Below are 17,731 nucleotides of genomic sequence, written 5' to 3' on the forward strand. Positions count from 1 at the left end.
AAAAAAAAAAAAAAAAGAAAGAAAAAGAATCATTCTGTTCAATGAATGGATAAAGAAAATGTAGAATACTATTTGACCATAAAAAGAATGAAATCCTATAATTTGCAGAAACCTGGATGAAACTGGAGATCATTAAGTGAAATAAACCAGATACACAAAGAGAAATATTACATGTTCTCACTCATATGGGAGCTAAGAAAGTTGATCTCATAGAGGTAGAGAGCAGAATGATGGTACCAGAGGCTGGGAAGGGTGTTGAGAGGTGAGGGGATGAAGAGAGTTTAGTTAACAAATCCAAACATACAGTTAGATAGAAGGAGTAAGTTATAATTTTCTATGTCACAGTAGGATAACCAGTTAACAATAATGCATTGTATATTTCAAGATAGCTAGAAGAGAAAACTTGAAATGTTCCCAAAACATGGAAATAACAAATACTTGAAGTGAGGGATACCCCAAATACCCTGACTTGATCCTAGTACATTCTATGCATGTAACAAATCACATATACCCCATAAACATGTACAAATATTATATTAACTTAAAAAATCATTCTGTTCAATCTTTAGAGCCTTCATGATAGTTAGTCTTTGATGTGGTGTTATGAATAGTACAACATTAAGCCCAAGTCCACCACATTTATTCGAGAGGGGAAATACAAAAGCTTGTGCAGATGTCTATAATGAAGAGAATTGTTTGATGACATGCCCAAAATGCAGGAAGGAAGCCAAAGAGATTGAAAAGTATGGTAAAGCACAGGTAGGAAGAAAAGCAATCCTCATAAGCTGGGCCTTTGAGAAAATCCACCAATGAATAAGCATTTCCTGAGCAACTACTCTGTGAATGAGTTTATGCTGGGCTCAATATCTGGGACAACAAAAATACTTCTGATGAGGTCTCTATCCTGAAGGGCTCATGCAACCAAGAGGGTGATAAGAAAGACCAACCTAGAAAGATACCAAAAAATACAAGCCAGTTCATGGAATATGTCTTCTGATGGTATAAGCAGTTCATGAATTTGTTTCAGATTTATTCAACAATATTTACAGAGCTGTGCCTATATACATGCATGGTTCTAAATTCCAGGAAGATGGCATGAAGAAAATGAAGGAGTTAGTCATAGTGCAATTTGGATTCAGTGGAGATGGAGTGGGCAGAGGTGGGCAATAAATAAATACATAAATAATGCTTACAAAATATGTAAATGTTACAAAGAAAAATAAAATTAGATAAAGAGACATAGGAGAGAGGGAAGGATGAATGGTGGTTGGGGGGCCTCTCTGAGAAGGGGACATTTGAGCAAAGATTTGGGAAAGTAAAGAACTGAGCCACACTGATGTTTGGGGAGAAAGCAGAAGGAAGAGAATTGCAAAGACTCTGAGATGGGCACACATATGGGTGTTTGAAGAAAAGTAAAGAAGCCAGTGTGTATAGGGAGTGATAAGAAATGAGCTCAGAGTAATATCACAGGAGATCCAAAGTATGGAGATTGAGACAAGAAATATGGGGCTGTGTCAGTGAAATGGGAATTCATTGGATGGTGTTGAACAAGGAGGGTGGCACACTCTGTGTCAGGTTTTAAGTGGGAATTTCTGACTCCTCACTCCATCTTTAACAAACTTTTAAAAATTCCTTCTCTATGCCAAATTCCAGGTACAAAAAAATAAGAGATAGCCCCTGCCCTATTATTATTTTATCTCATGTTCTTATCCTGAAGATCGCCAGCACCAGTAGCACCATCATTATCATCATCATAACCATCACCACCACCATCATAACTACCATCAACATATCTCAAACTGCTGTTACTTACTGTACAACCAGTGCTCAGTGCACTTCCCTTCTTTTCAGGAAAGATGGGTACATGAGTTGAGAGTTAGAGTTACCTGAATTCTGTGAAGCTACCAGAGCTTGCAAGGCGATTTGAGTTATGAGGAAGACCCAAGAAGCCAGTGTAAATTCTCCAACCTGATCCATACCACAGCAAGGCTGATTTCTGACTAGCCAATCCTAGTTAAGCAACTTCCTACAACATACCTATTCTTTATGGATAATAGAGTTTCTTTCTTTTTTTTTTTTCCGAGACAGGGCCTCAAGCTGTCACCTTGGGTAGAGTGCTGTGGCATCATAGCTCACAGCAACCTCCAACTCCTGGGCTCAAGTGATTCTCCTGCCTCCACCTCCCAAGTAGCTAGGACTACAGGCACCCGCCACAATGCTCAGCTATTTTTTGGTTGTACTTGTCATTCTTATTTGGCGGGCCCAGCCTGGATTCGAACCTGCCAGCTCAGGTGTATGTGGCTGGCACCTTAGCCATTTGAGCCACAGGTGCCAAGCAAATAATAGAGTTTCTTAAACAGAACAACAGCCCAACAGCCCACCTGCAGACTCATAGTTTCTTATTTGAGGCCTCCCAGGAAGGGGGGAGGCTCTTCAGGGGCAAAGGAAAGGAGTTCCTCCAGGAGAAGAGAGAAGTCACCATTGGGATAACTGTAGCTAACTGTGCTACACTATGATTGTAGGATTTCCCTTGTTTTTAGGAATTTAATTTCAGAACATAACTTTCTTCTTTAAAAGTAGAATCAACTGCTTTCAGAGTCTTTGATGCTTCTAGAATGTCCTGTTGATTGTTCCTCATATTATACTGAAATGTTGTGGGTTTATGTGACTGTTTCCCTAATAGGTCCTAAAACTACTAAGAATAGAAACTATGTATTATCCATGTCTGCACCCCTAATAGCTTGTTCAGGGTCTGACAAATATTAGGTGCTCACTAAATCTTCATTGAAAAAAGTTGTTTTTCTTGCTTTTCACCTACAACAACAGTAACATTTTCTACCCTGCACATTGCTACTGAAGAGTTCAATAATATTATAATAAAAAGGGAACATAAAGTTACTAAAAACAGAGCTTTAATAATAGAAAAGTGGAAAAGAATAGGAGGAAGAGAAGAGGAAAAAAAGGAGATGTTGGTGTTTAATGTTTTGCTCTTTTCAAGAAGGTAATAACTATTATTCAGTTGATAGTTTCCTCTGTAAATCCTGCCACCCATGTAAAAGTTTTTTTCTGGAAGCAGATGAAAGTTCTGAGAATACCCTGTTAGATACAGTCAACAGCTATGAATAGAATGCAGCATGAATGGTAGATTACTCATGATGAGAAAGACAGCAGCTTCAATGCTGGAACAGAATTAAAGTATTAAGAGCTTGCATATGTAGCAAATGACACCAACAGGCTGCAAGTTTTGCCACCGTAGCCACAACAATCCCTTGAATTTTAACCATTACTTCTTTGCTTTTAGTGAAAAGCAAAAATAATTCCATGAAAGAAATAAACAGAGATATTACAGGGGCCAAAGCATGAACATCACTCTGGGAATAATCCTTCAAAAATAAGAAGGGACACTGCCTTTTCCCAAAGAAGAGCCCTTTGATACATCCTAGTGCTAATTATCACAAAAACCTATCAACCCAAGGAACTTCATCCAAATGCCATTCCTACGCTAGGTATCATCAAGTCATCCTTAATAAGGAAAATGTTATAGGTGCACAATATAAAATGGTAATTTGGGATCAGATCATAAGAAAGGACGTTTCTAACCTCCAACTTGTTAATCAAACCCAGGCTTGCTTTTGAGCAGATTTTAATTCCCAACTTATTATACTTAAGACTAATGTGCCCTCTGATGACATGTATGAGTGAGAAGTAACCCAGACTGGGAGATTCCTCTCTAACTCATTCTAGACAGAAATGGCAAGTAGACCCACCATGATGCATGCTCAACTCACTGAGTTAAGGAAAGCTGGACTGGGACCATCGCTCAGAATTATTGGGATGAAGCTACCATTCTCAAAGCCCATATACTCCATTTTATTTACTGCCAAAATTAAAATCCAAGAAATCTGCATGGGGAATGATGAGCCCTGACAATCATAATACTTTAGAGAGGGGCTGCAGCATGACCTCAAGGCATTATTTATTAATGGGTGTTTGTTTTCTTTCCCCCCAAAGCCTGTGGTTTATCCATAACATCTGGGCTGCATCCTTGACTGGAAAGCTTATGTGAGCCCTCGTGCTGAGTGAGGCAATGGAAACCAAAAATGATGTCGGAGGATTGTCAACAGGCATTTGGACATTGCCAAATGTCATGTTCTTTTCCAAGGAACATCCAGGATGCAAATAAAAATCAAATAACACTTCTTGGCAAAGAATGGTCTTAATTTGCTTTGTCTTCTTTCATGGTTTTAACTTGAACTGAGCTGCAGAGGGTCATGAAGACTTTATCAATTCTAGTTGCTCTTCTATGATAAAGAGCTTTATCTACAGTTTGAAAAGGAGAAGTGTCACTCAGTTCCATGAAGATGCCCTCCCTACAGAGAATTCTAGAGTGAAGTCTTGTAAATTCCCTCTACCTCTGGATTTGGGGGATTTACTGAGACCTGTCATTTGGCCTCTGTCAACTTGGTTTCTCTATCCACAGCTATTTTTCAGCTATAGTGACAGATCCTCATTCCCTCTTCCTTTGAAGGGATCAGAGATGGCAACAGCTCCTCCAGAACATCAGAGTCCTCCATGTTCCATCATTCTCTAGCTGATAGTCCTCTGGCGACAGGTGGTGGTATGGAAGGGAGTGGCAATATCACTTTTACCTCTTATACCATCCAATCTTTCAGTATTTCATGATAGGCCCTTTTCTTTCTCTGTCATTGCTTCCTCCATTATCTCAGGATGTCTAAAGCCCTTTAAGGCCTCAGGATCTTTGTACATGCTAAGTGTATCCACTGCCTGCCTGGAATGCCTTCATCTCCCTTCTTTGTCCAGCTCCTAATCATACTTCAAAACTTTACCTTCCTGCACTGGCAATCCTTTGCAGGTCTTCAGGATAGTCTGAAGGGCTGTTCTTCTCAAAGCAGTTCCTTCACACTTCTTCTACTGGCTGTAATCACTGATTTATTTATCTATGTCAACCACTCCCCACCAAATTCTTTTGCAAACAGGAAATCAATCTTATTTGCCTTTGTATTCCCAGGCTTGAGCATAACAGATGTCTAATAACTGTCTGTTCAACAAACAAACCAGGAGTTCATTATGCTTAAAGACAAATCAACCAAACAAACATGCCTGTTCTTTAAAAACTAAGAAGCAGGCTGATTGCAAAGTATCCATTCAGAAAAATACTAATAGACCCTCATAACTTCAGAGAAGAGAGCACTGGATTCTCAAAGTGGGGAAAAAATAGTACAATCTAAAAAAGGGGTTGGCAAATCTTTTTCTATAAAGGGTCAGACAGTAAATATTTTCATTTTTGTGAATTCTATGTTCTACATATCAACTATTCAAGTTGACTATTGTAACATAAAGGTAGTCATAGTCAATAATGTAAACAAAGGTATATGTCTGTGTTCCAATAAAACTTTATTTCCAAAAATAAACAACATGTTGAAATTGCCCTGCATTCCTTAGTTTGCTTATCCCTGATCTAGAACTTCAAACAATTCAAAAGCATCAATTTAGTGTGTAATAAAAAGAGAAGTACTATCGTGTGATATGTAGTTCCCCTGATAAGAGTCAGAAGGAGAAAGCCAACGTGGGACATTCGTAAGTGGACATCAAAAGGATGACACTCATTTTCAAGAAGATGCGCTCAGCATCCAAACCCTACCTGTTTTTGTAAATAAAGTTTGATTAGAGCACAGACACACCTATTCATTTACATATAGTCTATGGCTGCTCTTGTGATACAGAGTAGAGTAGTTTCAATAGAGATCACATGGCCTGCAAAGCCTAAACTATTTACTGTTTCACCCTTATGAAAAATGTTTGTCAATGATTGATCCCAAGCAAAGGACACTAAGTAACAGAAATACCCATCAGTAGAGGACAGGTCAAATAAACTAAGAGATCATTATTATATAATTAATATTTCTATATAATGGAATACAATGAAGTCCTTAAAAAGAAGGAAGTATATATACACCCAGAGGTATAAAACTATCTCCAAGGTATGTTAAGTTTAAGAAATTGTGCATAAATAGTGTACTAAATTTTGTACAAAAATAATGTTCATAGAGATAAAGATACATATGCTTATAAACACATACAATATCATGGAAGAAATGGAAACATTCAAGACATTGCTATCATGTATTGTCTCTGGGTAAGTAAAATAGTAAACTCAGGACTAAGATGGGAGAGAGACCTTTAAAAGGCACATATTGTTTTGGATCATTTGTATTTTTAACCATGTGCATACATAATCTTTTTAACATACATAATCTTCCAGTGCAGCTGGCGTTCATTTGTTGCTATCTTTGCTGTTAAGGCCAGGCTCAGTCCTGGGATGATATATTAATAAGCCTATAAAAATGAAATAATATATTTTTAATTCCTAAATTAAATAAAATCAAGTTTGGCCACTACCCTAAAAGAAATAAAGTGATTTTTGGCCAACCCAAATCTTCTATCTGCTCTCAACAAAAATGGCCCAGCAATTTCAACTTTTCCTACCCATTTCCATTTTCCATATTAAAGAAGGGAAGCTGCAGGAGGCCCTGGCCTCCTTAGTACTGGAAAGCATTGGCTTTCTCACACAAACAGCAAGGATACAACATTTAGATGTCCATGCATGGCCAGATCAGTGTAACAAACTCAGGTGGAGGCCAGTGGCACCACCCGCAGAAGGGAAGCACTGTAAGCCTACCACTGAAGCCACTGTGACAGAAGAGCACGTCCTCTACAAGAGGCTGTAGGCAGTACTGTCTCTATGGGCAATGTGCAAAGTATTGCCACACCCTAAGGATCAGAAAAGAAAGCAGCAGTTATAGTGAGGGCAAGAAAGCAAGGGCCATAGGGATAATATATTATCCCAGGACCGGGCCTGGCCTTAACAACAAAGATAGCAACAAATGACTGCCAGCTGCACTGGGAGAACTAATTAAAAGATGTGTGTGTAATTCTTCTTATGAATATTCCAGAAGTTATATAAAATGAAAACTGTCTTTCAAAACAGTAGATCTACCATACTACTTTGGGGAACTGCTCTCAGATCTGCATCAGTAGTCTGTGAAACAGCAGTCTAGCAGCTTGTAATAGGAATGGCATGATCATTCACTCATACATACTTTCCTGCATCAATGTTTTAAGCCTATTATCATATAATTGACACGCAGGGAAAACATGAAGCTTAGAGCCAATGATCTCAGAGAATAAGATTATTATTTGAAGTTGTTTCTTTTCAAAGTAAAAAATATTTTATTATTACTTGAATGTTAGAAAGATATAAATAACAAAGAAAACTATTTTTATTATTTATTTATTTGTTTTTGAGACAGAGTTATAAGCTGTCACCCTGGGTAGAGAACCGTGGTGTCACAGCTCACAGCAACCTCAAACTCTTGGGCTTAAGTGATTCTTTTGCCTCAGCCTCCCAAGTAGCTGGAACTACAGGCACCCACAATAACGCCTGGCTATTTTTTGGTTGTAATTGTCATTGTTGTTTGGCAGGCCTGGGCTGGATTCAAACCTGCCAGCTCCAGTATGTGGCTGGTACCCTAGCCACTGAGCCACACGCGCCAAGCCAAGAAAACTATTTTTAAAAAAAGAAAATTTTTTTAAATTACCTAAAGTTCCAAATCTAGGGATTATTTAACTTTCTGATTCCCACAAAGACAATGAAATAATCTTTTTACAGTATCTAGCTAAAAATCTCTAAATAGAGTGGCAGGCACTACCCTAAAGGATTTTGACTTGAAACCTCTTCTTCATCCCCACTCCAAAAACCAACAGCGACCTTCCCTCTGGCTCCCACCTTTGAAATGCAATGTCACTCAAGGTTCACTGACTAGTTTGAGAATAAGCAAATCTAATTACCCAAGACTTTTGCACACTCACGACACCCAGAAAAAGTTAATAACGCCTTTATGTTAATTTGATTCACTTTCTATTTTTGGAACTTTATTACTTTGAACACATGCCAGCTGTTATATTTTGAATTTAATGGCCTAATTGTGAAATTTCTATACCATGAGTATTGGACTAACTTCTGCTTTGGCGAAAAAACCCACAGCAAAGAAAAGTTATTTAAAAAAAAACCATAATAACCATTGAGCACCTGAGATAAATATATAATTGTAACCATATGTCAGTGCCATTTTCTAAAAAAAATTGAACCGAAAGAAGAGAAGAAAGAGACAAAAAATAGCCTTGTATTAAAAAACTCATAAGAAAACAAAAATGATATTAAATTAATGACATTGATTTAATGATTTAAAATCAAAAATGATATTCAATTAATTCATTTGAAAGTAAGTTTTCAATATTAAAATTCCTTTAAAAAATTATTAATTGTAATTAAAGGAGCCAAGGCTTGGAATACACACTTATTTAAAAAATCATAAGATACGGCCGCACCTGTGGCCCAGTGGGTAGGGTGCCAGCCCCATATACTGAGGGTGGCGGGTTTAAACCTGGCCCTAGCCAAACTGCAACAAAAAAAATAGCCGGGCATTGTGGGCACCTGTAGTCCCAGCTACTCTGCAGGCTGAGGCAAGAGAATTGCTTAAGCCCAGGAGCTGGAGGTTGCTGTGAGCTGCGACGCCATAGCACTCTACCAACAGCGATAAAGTGAGACTCTGTCTCAAAAAAAAAATCATAAGATAATCTAATTTAATAATAATCTAATAGTAATGAAAAAGTTCAGGTTTATAAATAGCAAGGGCAATAGAGCAGGCATTATGGAAATGTGTCATGAAGAAAACCAAGTGTTATTGTGCTGCCTAGCTATTTGTCAATAGTATGAAATCCCATAGATGTATACAATCAGAAGCACATTAATCAAGAAGAGTGAGCATTTCTCTCTCTCACTGGTGTGTACACACATATAAAAGTACACATGCACCTAATAATTAGAAAGATACATGTACAAGAACAACAGCACATTTACCATTTACGCAAAGATTGGAAACATGCTTTGCATGTATTTATCATTCATAACTTGATCACAGCTACTAATTTCTACAACTCATATCTAAAAGGAAGTAGCAGAATTCACATTTATGTTTAAAGTTGAATTCTGGAACACAGACCCCTGTTCTTAGTTCCTCTTACAGTGGAAAACATAACACCTTTTGATAAGTTATTGCTAATTAACATAGGATAATTACTTTCAGGCCTTATTTTTGGTACTAGATCTCCCAGTATTCTTCGTTTTTTGACTTGTCTCCTTTTTATTAGTCCAGAGATCTGAAGCATTGTACATTACAGGTTATAAAGTGTTAGATGCAGTTGCCAAAATAATCTCTTATAAAACACTTTATTGGCATGTTATCCTCTCATTGTCAACAGAAAAAAAAAAAAATATAAGGTATAAAAAGTGCTTTCATTCCAAGAAAAATAAATAAAAAAAAAGTAAGAATAGATGATAAATAATGTAACTAAGGGAATTTTTCAATATAAACAGATGAAAGAATACAACTTCCAACTAATGGACTGCATTTATTTGGACAATAATCTTAAAAAATCTTAAAACTTAATATTTTTATTATTAAGTCATTATGCTTTTTATTTTTTTGAGACAGAGTCTCACTCTGTCACCCTGGGTAGAGTGTTATGGCATCATAGTGCACAGCAATCTCAAACTCCTAGGTTCCACTGATCCTCTTGCCTCAGCCTCCCAATTAGCTGGGACTGCAGGCATGCACCACTATACCTGGTTAGTTTTTTCTATTTTTAGTAGAGACACAGTCTTACTCTTTCTCAGGCTGGTCCTGAACTCCTGAGTACAAGCAGTCCATCCACCTCAGCCACCCAGAGTGCTGGGATTACAGGTCTGAGCCACCATGCCCAGCCACTTTTACAGTTTTTAGTTTACTTGCTAGCCACAAAAAACATAATTTCAATATTAGATACAGTCTTTGGGAAGTATTTCTGACCAGAATTTTTAAAAATATTCATAAAAACATTGATTATAATTCCCCAATGAATATTTCCTAGAAAAAATAAATTAGAAGAATCAATAAGGTACTAGGAAAATTTGAAGTTTATATCTTAGCTAGATGAAATTAAATGCCCCTAAGTACTTAGTTACAATACCTTTTACTGGCCTTACCCAAGAGAACAATCTCTCTTACAGATTTCTGGTCTCCTAATATATTCTGGAGGGAAAAATAGATCAGTATTTTACATTTACTATTAATTAACATAAAGAGTAAAATTTATTTATAAAACCTCATATTGTATATACAAAGACTATTTCTCATAATGCTGAAAAAAACCTTCTAGCATTCTATGAAGAATCTTATGATGTGCAATACACAGTAATATTTTTATATAGCATTAGGTCAATTTCATGGATGCTTCAGGATTCAAGTCTTGTATCAAAGCCAAAAGCACAAGCTTCTGTAAGCAAATGCTGTAATTCAGATAGCAAGTAGACTATGCCATTAAAAACAATCCTAAAAGTAGTTTTACCACTTCTGGCCAGTTCCTGTGCCTTATGGGACTGGTTTGACGGAACAGGTGTCCAAGGATGACCTCTTAGGTGATCTCCATTGTCTCCTGTAGACTTTTTCTAAGGTCTGTCTCTGAAGGAGAAGACTATCTAAAGACGTTGACCTTGGCATACAGGAGTAGAGCAGACACTCAGCCACCTGATTAAAGCACACAACAAATTTTACCAGAAACTGAGGAAATCTCAGAGTATAACTATGCTATATATAGTAAGGACATGATCATCAGCATGTTGTATCATCATGCTTGATTGTCCTGGTGGTCTGTGTAAAGCATAGATCCCAGTCTTTTCCTATTTCATGTCAACTATTACTGAATCTTAATTTTGAGAGTCATGATATTCCCAGTTGCTATTTCTCCCTGATTTTTTTTGGCCAGACTCATATCAGAAATATTTTTCTTAGCACATTCTGTTTTATAGGACTCAGGTCCTCTTCTTTTAGTGCCCCAGGTCACAAATAAGTTTTAGAAAACTTCTAGAGGAGGACTATGGCCTGAACTACCAGTAAGCTACTCAAAACTATATTCTTTCTTTTATGTTCTTCCCTGTCTCCCAGAGGCTTGGGGGACCACATTTTCCAGATTCCTTCCCATCACAGTTCAGGTGAGGTTAGGCAAATGAGACACACTCACAAGACAGAAAAGAAGCCCAAGCTCAATATGGTGTTTGCAGGCAAATGTATAAGCTTGGGCAGGTAGCCAATGGGAGGAGTTTTCAGGCACTCCCAGGAACAGCAGGTACCTGAGATCTTCAGTGGTCCCTTCCTGTTGTTATTGTCATCCTAATTTTTTTTTAATTTCAAAATATTAAGGGGCTACACCCCACAGAAACCTGAAAATTTTTTAATGTATTAATGAGACACAAATGTTTTTTGTTACATGGATATACTGTATAATGCTTAAATTGGGGCTTTTAGTGTGCCCGTCAGCAGAATAGTGTTTACCAGTCCTCATAGGTAAGTTTTCTCCTTTACCTTCTTCTACCTCCTCTTCTAATTTCTTGACTGCTAGTTGCAGGTCTTTTCTATTCTTTAATAAGCCTCTGACTCCTGTATTAAATCTGTTTATTCTTGAAATATACAAGGTTTTCTGTTTTCCCAACTGTATGCTGATCAGTGCAGAATGACTTAATCATAACTCAGGTGCACTGTCGATGGAAGGACCAAAGGGATTTAAGTGGAAAACAGCTCAGGTAATAACAGAGGACAAGCAGACAAGCAAAGGTTCAAGAAATCAGACTGAGTCCAACATTAGGGATGGCAATGCACAAGTAAAAATCCAAAGCTGCATAGCAAAGGCAAGCTTATAGTTGCTACAAGGATCAGCATCTACTACTAGCTTTAGACCTGACCTTAAAATTCAGTGTTGATATTTGAGATAGTGATGTGCTTCGTCATCACCCCAGGTATGAATTTGGTGCAATCAAGATAAAGACTACGTGTAAACCAACACAGTGGTGCCCACGGTCTCCTGGCAAGACGGACAATAGCTTTAACAGTACTGATAATCCACAGGAGACCAACTGTGATACTGAAGGAGACCACCTGAAAAGTGAGAAAAGCACTGGGGAAATGCTGCTTTGTTCCCTGACTCACTTATGTTCATTTTCCAAAAGAATGGTAGCCTACAGAGAATGTTTGTTCTTTCCCTTCCTTATATGAGAATACAGTGAATTAACAAATCAAAAAGACCAGAGCTAGGGCCCTGGCTGAGGTCTGTATCCATTCATCCCCAAGCTTCCCACAACTTACAGCTTTGCTGATATACACCTTGCTTCCTTTGGAGACTACATTCCCTGTCTTTGTTGTCTTTACAGAACTTCTGATCATGCAAATAAATCATTTATGTTAATTTATGACAAGATAAAAGTATAAACAGAAACTTTAACTCTCTGGAACGCAGTTTCCTCTTTCATTAAACTGTAATAATAATCCTATTATTCAGAGGATTTGGGAGGATTAAATGAACTATTATATGTGTAAGAACTTTAGAATTTAAAGTCTTACCAGTAAAATTCATTGCAATCATATCTACCATACAAAAATGTCTAGAAATACTTCCATGAGCATTATGCAAAACCATCTACTAGACAAAGTAAGTTAAGGCCAGCAGAGCAGAAAAGGATTGCAAGGCATAACAAAAGCCAAAATTCAAAACAAAACAAAACTGTTTTGTTTCTTTAAAAATAATATCACCAGCCAAACTGTTTGACTTTCAAACTCAGGGCTGAGGACATGCTCAAACAATTTCTAAAATGTGGAAACATTTGTGGAACTTGTGGGAAAACACAATTTTCAAAAGCTTTGCTCAGAACAAACCCAAGAGAAATAATACTGTCCGCATCATCGCAGACATGCACATCAGTGCACAGCCATGCCTGATGCAGTCTGGCCCACCCAGAGTGGAGGCCTTACAATGCGTGGTGACAATACCGATCAACAGCATTTCATGGACAAATCTTTGTGAATTAGCACAAGATTTCTCTAAACATATTGAATTGCCATGTTTATAACACAGAGTCTTGGTTTGGGTTCTCCGATAAATGGACTCTGAGACAAGGATTTGAATGTAAATAGTTTACTTGAGAGGTGAGACAGAGAAAGGAAAGAAGCCAACAGAGGTGTACTATCACACAAATTACTTCTGTGGGTAATGAGCTCAATCCCACTGGGTAACACCAGGAGAAAATATAAAACATGTCTCAGAATTGTCCCAATTGAGGGGCTAAACCAGGGGTCCTCAAACTTTTTAAACAAGGGGCCAGTTCACTGTCCCTCAGACCATTGGAAGGCCAGACTGCGGGCCCTGGGACGAGTCAGCTGCTAAGCAGGACAGGCAGCGGGCAGCAAAAACACCCGGCAGGCTGGATAAATGTCCTCGGCAGGCTGCATGTGGCCCACAGGCCATAGTTTGAGGACGCCTGGTAAACACTAGCGCAGCTATTCACCAACTCACCATCCATCACTGGATAAGGGCTGCTTTCTTGGTCATTAACTCCCTAGCACGTCTCACTGTCAGAACAAAAGCCCTCAGGTGAAGAGTTTTAGGTGTTCCCAATAAGCAGCCTTCCAGGTGTAGAGTGAATGCTAAAGGGACATGGGAAAACATTGCGAGTTATCTGTTAGACTTAAATATCATAAAATTAAATCACAAGAAGAACTTAGAAAAAGTTTATCGACTGCACACAAAACAACTACTTAATCTGCAACAAAAATAGTGTAGTGTCAAGATACCAAGGCACATGTCATGTCATGTAGTTGAAAGCTACAGTGGTCCAAAGCATGTTGGGGATATCTACTTTAGAAATGTATTCATCACCAAATAAGTACATTGAAAGTTTTCAGCAGATTGAAAGAAATCACAATTCTTTGAATTTTTATCTCAACAGAGATTCTAAAGATTCATTCTCTAGGATCTTGAAACAATTCAATAATGGTAAAATAGATAAAGAAATGAAAATCAAGCAATGCAACTGGCTTGAAATAGAAAATTTTAGTTTTACTCACTGAATCAAAGTTTTACTGAGAAACTTTGGTACACAGAATATGCTAATAGGAACTCTGAAGAAATTTTTAAAACTGAAGTCATGACCTTATTCCTTCCTTACATACAAAAGGAATAATAAATATTGACTTACTACAAATGGAAACTATGGCAAATACATAATTTGTAAAACTTACATCTAGGCCCAGTGGGTAAGAAGGTGCCTAGAGATGGGAAAGGTCATAGCTTTAAGGAGGTGAATTTTGAGCAGAGTTATTCACAGAGTTATAAAGTAGAACAAGGAAAGATTAGTAGAGGAAAGAGAGAGAATTCTAGATTGGTGTTTTTAAGTGTAGATAATCCTGACTCTTGGGGGACATTTGGCAGTATCTGGAGATGTTCTTGGTTGTAGCAACTTAGGGAGGGGTTTCTGCCATCTAGAAGGCAGAAGTCAGAGATACTACTAAACAGCTCACGATGTACACAATGGCCTTCACTACAAAGACATTTGCCGGCTCCAAATGGCAATAGTGTCACAGTTGACACATTTAGTAAGGGAAATTAATGGATGCTAAGGTTAACATGGAAAGTAAAAGAGGCACATGTGTAGAGGACATTGTGAGTGGTGAAGTTAGGTGTTGCAGGAAGGTAGCACTAGAAGGATTTCAGATTTTGTTAATTAGAAATTCCTCTTCTCTAGCTTATATTTTAATAACACTAAAATCATGTAAGGTGTTAAAAACCAAAGCTCTGACACTAGCACCTTTTGCAACATTACTGGACAGCTGGCCACTTCTACTGTTGACTTCCACAGAAGTTGGGGTAGATGGACGTCTACACCATGGTACACTCTCCCAATCACACTCCCTATCCTAATTGAGATCTGAGTCGCCCCACGCTTTCTTTAGCATATACTGCTTATAAACACTCTTGAAAGTTCCTCCTGGTGCCTCTGTCCTTCATACTCCTCCAAATTTCTGCTTAAACCATCCAGGGTTCTCAAGCTTCCTTCCATAGGAGTGTCACAGAGACACTTCTGTTGACTGCCACAAAGTCTTTCTTCTAAGGCATTTATTTTTCTCATATTTAAAAGGTTGGCTGAGCAGACGCCTAGGAATGTGGTGAAAATGCACAAAGAGAAAAGCTCTGAATAAAATGCAGAGCAAAAAGATCTAAAAATAAATTTCTTGTTTACAGCAAGCTCAAGTCTGGAGTATAAGTAAAATGAAACATGTGTTAGAAATCTTATAATAATGGATACTGGATCAGGAGGAGACAGGAGAAGGGCAAGTTGCAAGGAGGCCTTTGAAAGTGACACTAAGTATCATGAGCTATGATGTTAGATTTATATCCATTTAAGTTATAGATATAGATAGAATGAGAATCAAGTAGATGAACCCTAAATTATAGGAAGGGCCAAGAGAACATAAGATCAAAACATTATCAAGTACTACATTTACTAACCGACAGTTGAGATTTCAGTGGCAAATGCAACTTAAAACTGAAGTCATAGGATAATTTTTTCCTGCTTAGTTGATGAATAAACATGACTTATTTTATATGCTATTGATATGAAATTATAAATATTTGGTAATATGTTTAATACATATAACCCATATCAGCCTGGGTTGGTGACAATGACAATGTGATGACAATAACGATGATGATGGTGTTGGTGCTTAGCAACTATTGAATATTTACAGTATCCCAAGAATTATGAAAAATATTATATAAGTGTTATCATTTCAGTCTCTCAGTGCAACCACAGGATACTATTATTATCCCTTATTTACAGTGCAGAAATTCAGGCTCGAGGAATCAGGGCAAGTGAGTGGTAGCTCTCAGAATTTATCCAGATCTGTCTATGTATACAGCCCACAATCATATCATCTCTTTGGTGATGGCATTTTAGAAAAAGCCAATATTACTTCAGTGCATAATTTTAAAATACTAAACATACAATTTTAAGTGTAACAGTTATTTAAATTATATGCCTTGCTATGGCTTGAATATTTTCCCCCCTCCAAAATTCATATTGAAACTTAATCCCCATTGTGGTAGTATTAAGAGGTAGGGCCTCTGGGAGAAGTAAGGAAGCTAGCTTAGGCCCCTTTTTATCCTTTTGATCCTTCCACCCTGGGAGGACACAGAGTTCTTCCCCTCTGGAGAATGCAGCAATAAGGTACCATCCTGAAGCAAAGAGCAGTCTATACCACACATTTACCCTGCAGGTGCCTTGATCTTACACTTTACAACCTCCCAAACTGTGAGAAATAAAATTCTGTTGTTTATAAATTATAATATTAATTGGTGTTAAGTAGTATTTTTTCATAGCAGCACAAATGAACTAAGACATGCTTCTAGGTTAGAAAATGGGGCTGGGCTTTCCTTCTAGAACATTCTCTTGGGGTGATATCCACTACTTATTTTCATAGGTGGGTGATCTGATATATAGAAAATCATAGACTCTGATGCTAGAGAGACTGGAATTCAAATCTTGCTTCACTCACTATTCTTTAGCCATGTCCATTTAGGTAACTCAGTTACTAAAATAGGCAGAATTCTAAATATAGCTTCCTAAGATTCCCATCTCATTCATGGTTAATAAATCAAATTCTAATCTAGGTACTGATACAAAAGCATTTTGCAAATGCAACTCAAGTTCCAAGTCACTTATCCTTAGATAGGAAGATTATCTGGGTGGGCCTGCTCTAATCATATTAGCCCTTTAAAAGCAAGAAGTCAGTGAGACTGGAAGATGAGAAGGATTTGACATGCTATTGCTGGCTTCGAAGATGGAGGGACCATGAGCCAAGAAATGCTAAGCAGAGAAGAATCTGCAGCTGACAGCCAGCAAGGACACAGGTATCTCAGTCCTACACCCATAAGGAACTGAATTCTGCCACCAAGCTAAATGAGCCCAGAGCAGATTCTCCCTCAAGAGCCTCTAGTAAAGAACATAACCACTATGTTTACTATAATCTGTCACAAAGCAATAGAAAACTAATATAATTACTCTCTCTGAGGTTGTTACTGGGAGGATTAGTGTACACATGACACAGAGTTGGCAGGCAAAATGTTGGTAATGAATCTGGAAGTTGGGGAGTAGAGCTATTCCACTCTATCTTTAACACAGACAAGACATGAAATTAACATAAAACCCCAAACTAAATATAATTTGGCTTTATGGTTTAAATATGAACTATGACAAAGTAGAACTTAAATCAAATTAACATGTATTCTATAAAGCTTGGAGGAAGCTACTAACATATGAAATAGGTTGTAAGAGCTGGTTTTTGGCCGGGGATTTGGGATTCATAAGGCATTTTTCCATAAAAATAATGTTAAGACCCTGTGAATAGGGCTGAAGTCCATTAAACCCATTAACCTATTAGGTGCCAAACTATCATAATGGGTAGCAAGGTTTCTTTGGAAAAAAATAATCCCTCTCACTTATACCATAACCTTTACTCTAAGAAACTTTCACATTTATTTTGCATTTTTAACCCACATAGTAACATTTTGAAGTAAGTATGTGGAGGAAGAAACAGTTGCCTAATTTCTACGGATTTACATTAAGCTGGAGTCCACACTTTCCCACCTCCTTTGCAGCCACAATGGGACAGTGTAATCAAGTATGGGTCAGTGGGATGGTCAAAGCTCTTGTCAAATGTAGGAGTGATGTGTGTCACCCCTAAGTCAAGCTTATGGGGTCAGCCTCTCTCTCATGCCATTCCATGGA

General features: G+C 37.7%; 1 protein-coding gene across 1 annotated transcript in view; it reads right to left on the minus strand.

Annotated features, from left to right (window-relative positions):
* ARHGAP6 (Rho GTPase activating protein 6) overlaps positions 1-17,731 on the minus strand; it is a 465,268-nt gene that overhangs the window by 378,101 nt on the left and 69,436 nt on the right. The gene's annotated exons all lie outside the window — the stretch shown is intronic.

The sequence above is a fragment of the Otolemur garnettii genome, unplaced genomic scaffold, assembly GCF_000181295.1.
Source record: "Otolemur garnettii isolate 467f Iridium unplaced genomic scaffold, OtoGar3 scaffold00065, whole genome shotgun sequence".
In the NCBI taxonomy this organism is placed as follows: domain Eukaryota; kingdom Metazoa; phylum Chordata; class Mammalia; order Primates; family Galagidae; genus Otolemur; species Otolemur garnettii.